This window comes from Lolium rigidum, chromosome 1, assembly GCF_022539505.1.
Source record: "Lolium rigidum isolate FL_2022 chromosome 1, APGP_CSIRO_Lrig_0.1, whole genome shotgun sequence".
In the NCBI taxonomy this organism is placed as follows: domain Eukaryota; kingdom Viridiplantae; phylum Streptophyta; class Magnoliopsida; order Poales; family Poaceae; genus Lolium; species Lolium rigidum.
The window spans coordinates 198,855,091-198,865,324 of NC_061508.1; positions in this window are offsets into that span (position 1 = coordinate 198,855,091).

Sequence of the window (10,234 nt, forward strand, 5' to 3'; positions counted from 1 at the left end):
TAGGGTAAACTCCATCAAATCCTAATTTGGCTAAGATGTGCATGAAATTCAATTTCATATCTATATGCACATAGTATTGTGGAGTTTGTCCTATATGTTGTAGTGTGTCTAACTACTTAGGACCCAATTAGTTTGGGGACCATTTTGTACTTACCTTTGTGTTAGGTACAATGGATATGCATTGGATGCTTGTCTAACTCTTGGGAAGAAGTGGTGACTCAATGGTAACTTTAGGCAAGCTAGGATGGACAATGAACACATATCTACTACATCCACACCAATGCTATCTCGGTAACAAGTATCTTCTCATGCATATTTTTCTAGCATCCAACCATGTGGTTGCATCTTGGCATGAATCTCTTGATTTGCAAATATTATGCTTCTTTCAAAGATTTTAATGAAACCTCTTTATTACAAATGTGAGTAAATTGAGATGATCACATATGTTGGGAAGTATATAAAATCATGCTCATGATTCATCCATCCCGACTATGCCTATCTAGCAATTTTATTGCATATCAATTCCTCAAGGCTCTCACGTGTGTAATATAGATGAAAGTGCAAATTTAGTTATTTCTTTTGGTATCCTCGTTTGTGATACTTGTTGCCTTTCTAAATGCATCCCAACTATTTTCTATCCCTTGTTGATATTTGTGATGTATTTTAGATGTTTGTGGTTGAAGTTCATGAATGTACAATAAGACAAAATTGAGCCTTTGGCCATGCTATTAAGCAAAAATTCTTATTGGTATATTGCATGACTTCATTTTGGGATATCATACTATATTTCTTGAGTATCCATTTTGTGTGTGCATGTTTCTTTGTGGATAAATATCTTTGTGATATTGCTCATTTAGAGAAACTTATACACATAAGAGATGATACATCTCCATTTGATATCTTATTTATTTGTTGCATGTTGATTGGTCATGCTAAGCAATATAATTCATTGAAGACTATGATGATGCTTTTTGCTCATCCTTGTAATAGTCTTATAATATGCTTTATCATGCCTTTCACATATCCTCTTGGTTGAGCCTTTTATTATGGTGCCTCCTACTTGTTGCTCAACCATTTGTTTGTTGCAAGTGTTAAGCTTAATTTTCTATCTATGATCTATTGCAAATGTTTGTGTTTTAATTGGTAATGAGGGAGTAAGGATTCCATGTTATGCATATTGTATTCAAATGCAACATTTTAATTTATGCATGTACCTTGGGGAGCTTCCTCATTCTATTTAAGGCACTATTTTGTGGTGATCATTAGAGTTTGATTCACTTGGTATCTTTTGTTTTGAATGATATTATGGGAGTGATGATTCCATGTTTGTGCACTTTATTCTCCAATGCAATTTGTCTAGTTTTGTGCACAAACCTTGGGGAGCTTCCTCATATTATTTAGAGCAATCTTCTTGATCTTATCATAATATCTATCTTTCTTTTGGTATCTTCTTTGTGGTTCATTTGGTTGCTTGCTTCATTTGTTGAAGCTTCTTGACTTTGTTATCTTTTTGCAATCTTTGATCCTATCTATGGTGTGATTCCTTCCGAATATTCGTTATTGGATATGTGCATTTGATTCCACTCAAATTATGAGAAATGCACACGCTATGGAGGAACTCTCACTATATTGGCCTTCTAAATTTTTCACCCATTTCGGCAATTGGTGCCAATGGGGGAGAAGTTTGGAGGGTTTAAGGGAATTTGGTTATGTCTTTGCTTTGTGCTTAAGCATGTGCCTTTATTGCATTGCATCTTGTTGCTTTGCATAGTTGAATATTTAGAGGAAACTCCACTAGGCTTTGAATGCCAATATATGCAATGAAAGTCAAGATCATTCACACATGCATATATTATGGGGGAGTTTGCTCTATATATTCAACTTGTTTGTTACTTAAATTCCTTATATAAACCCTCTCAAAGAGATTGTCATCAATTACCAAAATGGGGGAGATTGAAAGTGCATGGAGCCCCCATGTGTGGTTTTGGTAATTAATGACAATCCCTATGGACTAATGTTTGCATTGAGTTATATTTGTAGGTGTTGTCCATAGGCAATGCTTGAACCATATGTTGGCTTCAAGGTTGCAATAAGAAGAAATTGATGAAGGATATCAAGTGTCAAGTATGTCTTGAAGATGAAGATGAAGTGAGCTCTCAAGGTTAACTTCAAGACATCAACGAAATGAAGTGCAAGTTCAAGATGAGCCATCTCGAAGAGATCCTTTGCTTGAGTCTTGTCATCCTTATGGTGATCATGGATATGTGAAGATGCGCCGAAGAAGAAGCTCTCCCATGGTGAATTATGGGGGAGCAATCCACAAGACTTCGTCAAGCAAGCACAATCAAGAAAGGCGTTCCATCTTGTTGAGGTCAAGATCGTCGTCATCGAGTTCAAGTGGAATGCGCAAGTATAAGGTTTGCTCTTGATAGGGTTTCTTTCTCACCGGTCTCATAGTGTAGTTGGAGACCGGTTTATAGTTTAGTTGCCGTACTATCAAGAGGGCTCTCGAGTGAGTAACTCGATCGTATCGTTCGGAGAGAGCTCAAACCTTTGCATCCTTGCATCATCTTTCTTGGTTGATTATTTGTACCTTATCCATGTGATGTTTTAGAGCTTGTGCTTATTCTCATGACAAGCTCTAGTTCATCGAAAACGGATTTCGCATAGATCACTTGTTGCGTTTTCGAGTTTGGTTCATCATCTTTCTTGGTTTTATTTGGATCTTATCCATGTGATGTTTTAGAGCTTGTGCTTATTCTCATGACAAGCTCTAGTTCATTGAGAATGGTTTTTGCATGGGCAACTTGTTGCATTTTCAAGTTTGGAAGTTTTACCGGTATGTCTTTTTTAGATAGGTCAAACCTTTCATCATTTGTTTCTATCCTCCCTTGTTGGACTATGATGGTTTCCTGCATGATCTTGTAGAGCTTGTTCCTAGCTTCAAAACAAGCCCAAGATCATCAAAATCGGAGTCCGGATGCAAAAGTTATGCCCGTTTTAGTTTTGGTGATTCTGCAGTTTTCTGGGGGGCGGATAATCCGGCCCGAAGGCCAAAACATGGACAATATCCGGCCAAATATCCGGCCCGAGCCAGGGGCGATTTCGGGGGGCGGATAATCCGGCCCGGGGGCGGATTTTCCGGCCTGGGAGGCCCCAAACGGTCATATTTCGTTGGGAGGGGGTATATAAGACCCCCTTCTTCCTCCTTGGGCTGGTTGGTTCACTTTCTCTCTCTCCCCTCCATTGTTGTACTTCAAAGCTTGCCCTAGTTCTTGATTCCTCCCATGATTCTTGCATATTCTTGAGGGAAAAGAGAGAGGAGATCTAGATCTACATCTTCACCAATCAAATCCCTCTCTTTGTGAGGGGAACCCACTAGATCTTGATCTTGGAGGATTTTGTGTTCTCCTCTTTGTTCTTCCTCTCTTATTCCCCCAATAGCTTTTGTAGCTTTGTTGGAATTTGAGAGAGAAGGATTTGAGCATCTTTGTGGTGTTCTTGCCATTGCATTTGGTGCATCGGTTTGAGTTCTCCACGGTGATTCGTGGTGGTGAAAGCAAGAAGGTTATTACTCTTGGGTTCTTGGAACCCTAGACGGATTCTAGACCTTTGTGGTGATTTGTTGGGAGCCTCCAATTAAGTTGTGGATGTGTGCCCCAACCTTTGTGTAAGGCCCGGTTTCCGCCTCGAAGGAAATCCCTTAGTGGAACCGTGACCTAGGCCTTTGTGGCGAGGGTCACCGGAGATTTAGGTGAGGCGCCTTCGTGGCGTTCGGTGTGTGGTGTGAGTACCGCATCTTGGGGTGAGGCCTTTGTGGCGTTGGTGTGCATCGAGCAACCACACCTCAAGGTGAGCCTCTTGTGGCGTTCGGGAGCACTAAGCAACCGCACCTCTCCACCGGAGATTAGCACTCGCAAGAGTGTGAACTCCGGGATAAATCATCGTCTCCCGCGTGCCTCGGTTATCTCTATACCCGAGCTCTTTACTTACGCACTTTACCTTGTGATAGCCATCGTGCTTGAAGTTATATATATCTTGCTATCACATACTTGCTTGTATTGCTTAGCATAAGTTGTTGGTGCACATAGGTGAACTCTTTCTTAGAATAAGTTGTTGGTGCACATAGGTGAACCATAGTATATAGGCTTTGGGCTTGACAAAGTAAACGCTAGTTTTATTCCGCATTTGTTAAGCCCATCTCGTAAAAGTTTTAAATCGCCTATTCACCCCCCCCCCTCTAGGCGACATCCGTGTCCTTTCAACAATCCTATGGCTTGCTGCTAGGCTGGCCCGGTGGAAAAGCGAGCAGCCATTTGACGGTCTGCACAACGTCACCGTGGCACATCCCAGACGCAAATATACGCCGCATTTCCGCCTTCACGGATGGTCCGATCAGTATGCGCCAGCTGCTGGACTTAGGGTGTGTTTGGTAGGTCGGTTCATCACAGATTGTCTCTCTCAACTAAGACATTCTCACCTCATGCAAGTTGGATCCAGAATTTGCTATGTGTTTGGTGGGTCGGGTGCCTTCAACCATGCTATGACAAGAGCCTGTTTGGTGGTCAGTGATGCGTTCAACCAGGCCGAGGTCCTAGTTTTACAGAAAGGCCCTTGAAAAGAAAACGAAAAAAGCAATCAAGCCCCTGTACGTAAAAAAACAAAAGCAATCGGGTCCCTAGCTTGACGTGGCGGCGCTGGCCCGTGTCCATGGCGTCGGGAAGGCGGCGGCGCTGGCCGAAGTCGGGGAGGCGGCGGCGCTGGACGAAGTCGGGCAGGCGGCGGCGCATGACAAAGTTGGGCAGGCGGCGGCGCTGGCCCGTGTCAGTGGCCGTGGTGGCGTTGTCCCGTGTCCATGGCGTCGCGGAGGCGGAGCTCGTCCATGGAGTGGTGGCGCAGGCCGGCGACGGGTAGGCGGCGTCGCAGGCCGGCGACGGGTAGGCGGCGGCACAGGCCGGCGACGGGGAGGTGGCGGCGCGAGGCCGGAGTCGGGGAAGCGGCGGCAGCGGGCCAATTCGGTAGAGAGCGTTTCGAGGGGGAAATGAGGGCTCGGGCGGGTGACCCTGTTGGTTTCGGCCCAGGAGCGAGACGCGTGGGGCGATTTCCGGGCGAGGTCAGCCCTGCCCATGTGTGAAGCTCGATTTCAGCTTCTCTACCGGGCAGGACTGAGGGCTGTTTTTCGTATGAAGTGGGCAGTGCCCAATTGGCCTGAGCCGACCTACCAAACAACAAAAACTGTAAAAAGCTGGGTTGAGATGAGAATCTCTGAGGTCACCCAGTCTACCAAACACACCCTTAGTTCCTGGTCCCACTCATTCACAGCCTCACAGTCGCAGGTACAGTGAATGCACCGACGAGCGACATCTTCCTGCAGTATATCTGGATCTTTTACCATTACATAGATAGTGGATCAGGATGAAGATCAAGAGGGGCAGTACAAAGAGATAAATTAATACTCACAGAAAAATATATAGTAGGCAGGTAAGTACAAAAAGAAAATCACTCGACATCTGTGAGATCACCACCAAGCCCAAATCAATCACGCTCTGTTCGCAAAAAGAAACATATAGGCTTGTTTATATGCTGCTTTTTGGAACAAATATCACATCAGGGAGATTAGGCAACATGAAAGTGTGAGTAGCTAGGCATTAGCTACTCTACTAACTACTCTCCCAATTCCCATGCTACCAAATAAACCCTTGCTTTCGATCTTGACTTTGGTCTCTCCGTGATTTGACGAGAGTGTTTGGAGGGTTTCCTGGCTTTCTCCCACGATTCTAGCTTCTAGGTGCGTGTGCTCCTAAGGTCTACTCTACCTCCCTAGTCTCCTCCATCGATCCTCGTGTCCTTTGTTGTTGGCAATTTCATGTCTTCATCTGCGTGGCTAATTTTTTACGACTACTTTCTCAATTTGTGTATAGTGAGTGCAATCAAAATAGAAATGTAGCTCCATTTCGAAGATGGAGAAGAAGAAGAACACGTACTCCGTATAAGCCAGAAGTAGGAAGCTACCAAATACTAATAATTCATGCACAGTAGAAGGAGTAGCTAAACAACAGACATGAGCAAGACATGCTCTTGATAACTATGATGATTTCCCAATAATTCCTTTGTGCAGGAGATGTGTGGTACTACTACTTGCTACAGAGATACTGTAATGGAGTGAGTAGAGACAGTGTACGCAGCAGTACTGGTATAATTAAACAAAAGCAAGTACCCCTAGGCTACAAAGCTGCGGCGTTTCAACGGGGGATTCTGTGCGTACTCTTCCCTTCAAATCCACAGGGGATTCTGTGCCGGACACACACGGGCACGCCCAAGTACTGCTTCCTTGCAGATTGAAATGAATTAAAACTGGGCCATGCATGTCCATCGCGAGAGTACTTCCTTGCAGATCGAAATGAACAAGCTGCCACGCTATTACTACCTCCGATTTCAATGAATAAGACATTTTTATTTTACGTGTTATTGTTTGACCAAGAATTACTTCAAATATATAAACATTGTTCGTATGAAATTAGCATCATTAGAAAGTTCTTTTCAATATGAATCCAACGGTACTAATTATAAATAATATAATCAAGATTCTATTGCTCAATTTTTATGATCAAATTTTGCCTTTGAAATATGTGTGCGTCTTATTTCTTGAAATGGAGGTAGTATAAGATTTGTCATAGTGTGAACTAGTAGTAACATAGAGTAGTAACTTCCTCTATGTAACCACCTTCATAGTGGTTAGTAACATTAAACTAGTATCATAGATGTCTTCATTAATTAACTTGTAGACTCATTATATCTTGGGAAGTGTGAAGTTACAGTAACTAGCTATGTTAGACTAGCCACAATGAGAGTACAAGTACAATAAATTCTAAGAGCAATTCCAATAGTATAGCCAACTGTTGGCTATAACAAGATGTCATATCATTTGTAGTCATCATATAGCTAACATGTACAATAGTTGGCTATAAGAATGTAGTACTTTACTAATATATGGCCCACCTTTCACTCTCACAGGTGCCTAGGAGCACGTGCAAGAGCTGGCTATTGCATAGTAGCCCACCTCCCTTCTCTCTCCTCTTCTCTCTCCTCCAACTCATCTAAAATATATTATTTAATGTCTTATAGTCAGCTGACTGGACTCTATTGTACTTGCTCTAATCAGCTCGCTACAAGGATTAAAACAACATATTTATGCCTAGTTGGAGGAGATAGAAGATGAAAGAGATTGTAAGTGGGCTCTTATTCAAGAGCTAGCTCTAGTACGTGCTCCTAGGCAAGTTGTGTGAATGAAACGTGGGGTTATCCATTGAGAAAGTAGTACATTCTTATAACCAACTATTATACTTGTTGGCTACATGTTAGCTATAGATGACATTTCATCTTTCTTATAGTCAACAACCGGCTACACTATTGAAATTGCTCTAAGAGCAAGATTAATAAGATAGCCTACTGCCGGCTATATAGCAGTGCCAGGTCATTGTAGAGTCAACAAAAAACCCACTTATATAATAGGTTAGCTATTAGATGGTTGTTAAGTGGGTTTTAATTATAATTTAATTACTTAATGCATGAATCCTATTGGGCCAATGCTGCATGCGAGGCTCCTTTTCTTGGTCGATGTGCTAGAGTATGGCGATAGCTGGAGCGCTCGTTCTCCTCTTTCTCCTTTGTTCTCTCTCTTCCACCTAAGCTTTTAATGATATGGCAAAGCTCATCGTTGTACTTGCTCTAAGTAGATGCATGTTATGTTGGCAAAAATCTGATGTGGCGCACCAGTTAATGAGGTAAGAGATGGGAGTGGTATATCATAATATGATATCGTATCATCGCACGTAAAACTAGAAAACTCTATGGCAAACACATCATGTACATAAATTTGTATTGAGATTCTACAAAACATTAATTATGATGATACTATGATATTATCTTATGATACTTGCCGTTGTGACTAGTCTTACTCTATCATCCTCTCTTCTCGTTAACTCACTGCCATATAATTAAATTTGGTGAGTTAGATACTTAGTTACTAGTGAAGCACTATGAGTAATCTAAGATAACGCCGACGTGTGTTGTTCAAAAGAAGAAAAAATGGCACTAACGTGGTGGCAAATAAATTGCCAATTTCCTGCTAACTAGCACTGTCCAGCTGCTAATCGTTTCGAGACATCAATGCAGGCAAGGAAAACCGCAAGTTTGCATGCATAATTTCGCAGAATAAATGCGATCCAACTTTCAGCTCTGAAATACTATATTTTATATGGGTTAAGCATTTAGATCTCAATTTCGTAGAAACCTTATGTGACCCACTTATGTAAATCATCTAAATTAGGTTAACCTATGCATCCATGCAACTAGCTTCGCATTGCATTGGATTGCGACCATTGCTCGCCATATGATGCACTTTTACAACATACCAAATGATAAAATCGTCCACAAAACGGTAACTAGAGGATCAAAGATGTTGACAAATGGAAGGAATAAATAGGTGACTCAAATCTGAACCAGCTCATTGATTTTAGGAAAGTATAGATGTATAAGTTCGTACAAATGCAATTACGCAAGTCAATCTATATGGCAAGCCAACACTTAGCAAGCAAGATTAGCAAATAACAAGCAAGGTTACACTAAGCACACAAAACATATTTGGGATTTATTGCCAATTAGCACTATCCAACTACTAAGAGCATCCCCATTCCCATCTGTCAACGAAGTGACCCTCCCTATCTGAGCGACTTTGAAGGCGATCTCGATCCGCCACCAGTCCTCTCCCGCTCGGCTGATCCTGGGAGGCGCAGAAGCCGACACCGGTGGCGGTGGCGGTCTCCCGCTTGGCAAAGGTTGGAGGGGAGAAGATTGTGTCGTGGTGGCATCCCCGCGGGCGGTGGTGGGGTGTTGACGGCGGCAAAAGGAGGTGAGGCTGTGCAGTCGGGGAAAAAAGACAAAGCGGCGGGAGGGTGGAGCATGGCGCGGAGCTCTAGCATGCATCTCCAGCGGCAGCGGTCAATTCTAGACCTTAGGGTCCAATCTAGTCGTACATCCATGGAGCTTGCGGTCATGGATGCGTTGCGATGGCCTTTCCCTTGGCTACTCCGGCCCGGCGAGATGGGGAATGCTGCTGTGCTTGAATAAGGGGGGAGTCATAGGATTCTTGTCGCGCTGAGATGGTATTATGCCTAATGCATGCCCTCATTGATCTAGCCACTGATGAGTTCCAGAAGGCTCCGTCGGCGAACTGTAGGATAACGTTGCATAGAAAACAAAAAAATTCCTACCGCGAACACGCAATCCAAGCCAAGATGCAATCTAGAAGACGGTAGCAACGAGGGGGTATCGAGTCTCACCCTTGAAGAGATTCCAAAGCGTACAAGATGAGGCTCTTGTTGCTGCGGTAGACGTTCACTTGCCGCTTGCAAAAGCGCGTAGAAGATCTTGATCACGATCGGTTCCGGCGCCACGAACGGGCAGCACCTCCGTACTCGGTCACACGTTCGGTTGTTGATGAAGACGACGTCCACCTCCCGTTCCAGCGGGCAGCGGAAGTAGTAGCTCCTCTTGAATCCGACAGCACGACGGCGTGGTGTCGGTGGCGGTGGAGAACTCCGGCGGAGCTTCGCTAAAGCTACGCGGAAGATATGGAGGAGAGGGGGCGGCTAGGGTTTGGGAGGGGGTGGCCGGCCACTTCAAGGGGGGCGGCCAGCTTGTGGTCTTGGGGTGGCCGGCCCCCTCCCTTGGCCCCTCATTATATAGGTGGATCCCCAAGAGTTGGTCTCCAAGTCTTCGAATAAGACCCGAACCAAAACCTTCCATAAGGAGGGGAAACCTAGCCAAGCTAGGACTCCCACCAAAGGTGGGAGTTCCACCTCCCATATGGGGGGGTGGCCGGCCCCCTAAGGGGGAGTCCACTTGGGACTCCTGCCCCACTAGGGTTGGCCGGCCATGGAGGTGGAGTCCCATGAGGACTCCACCTTCCTTGGTGGTTTCTTCCGGACTTTTCTAGAACCTTCTAGAACCTTCCATAGAACCTTCCGCGACATTTTAATTCACATAAAATGACATCCTATATATGAATCTTATTCTCCGGACCATTCCGGAACTCCTCGTGATGTCCGGGATCTCATCCGGGACTCCGAAAAAATATTCGAACTCCATTCCATATGCAAGTACTACCATTTCAACATCCAACTTTAAGTGTGTCACCCTACGGTTCGTGAACTATGCGGACATGGTTGAGTGC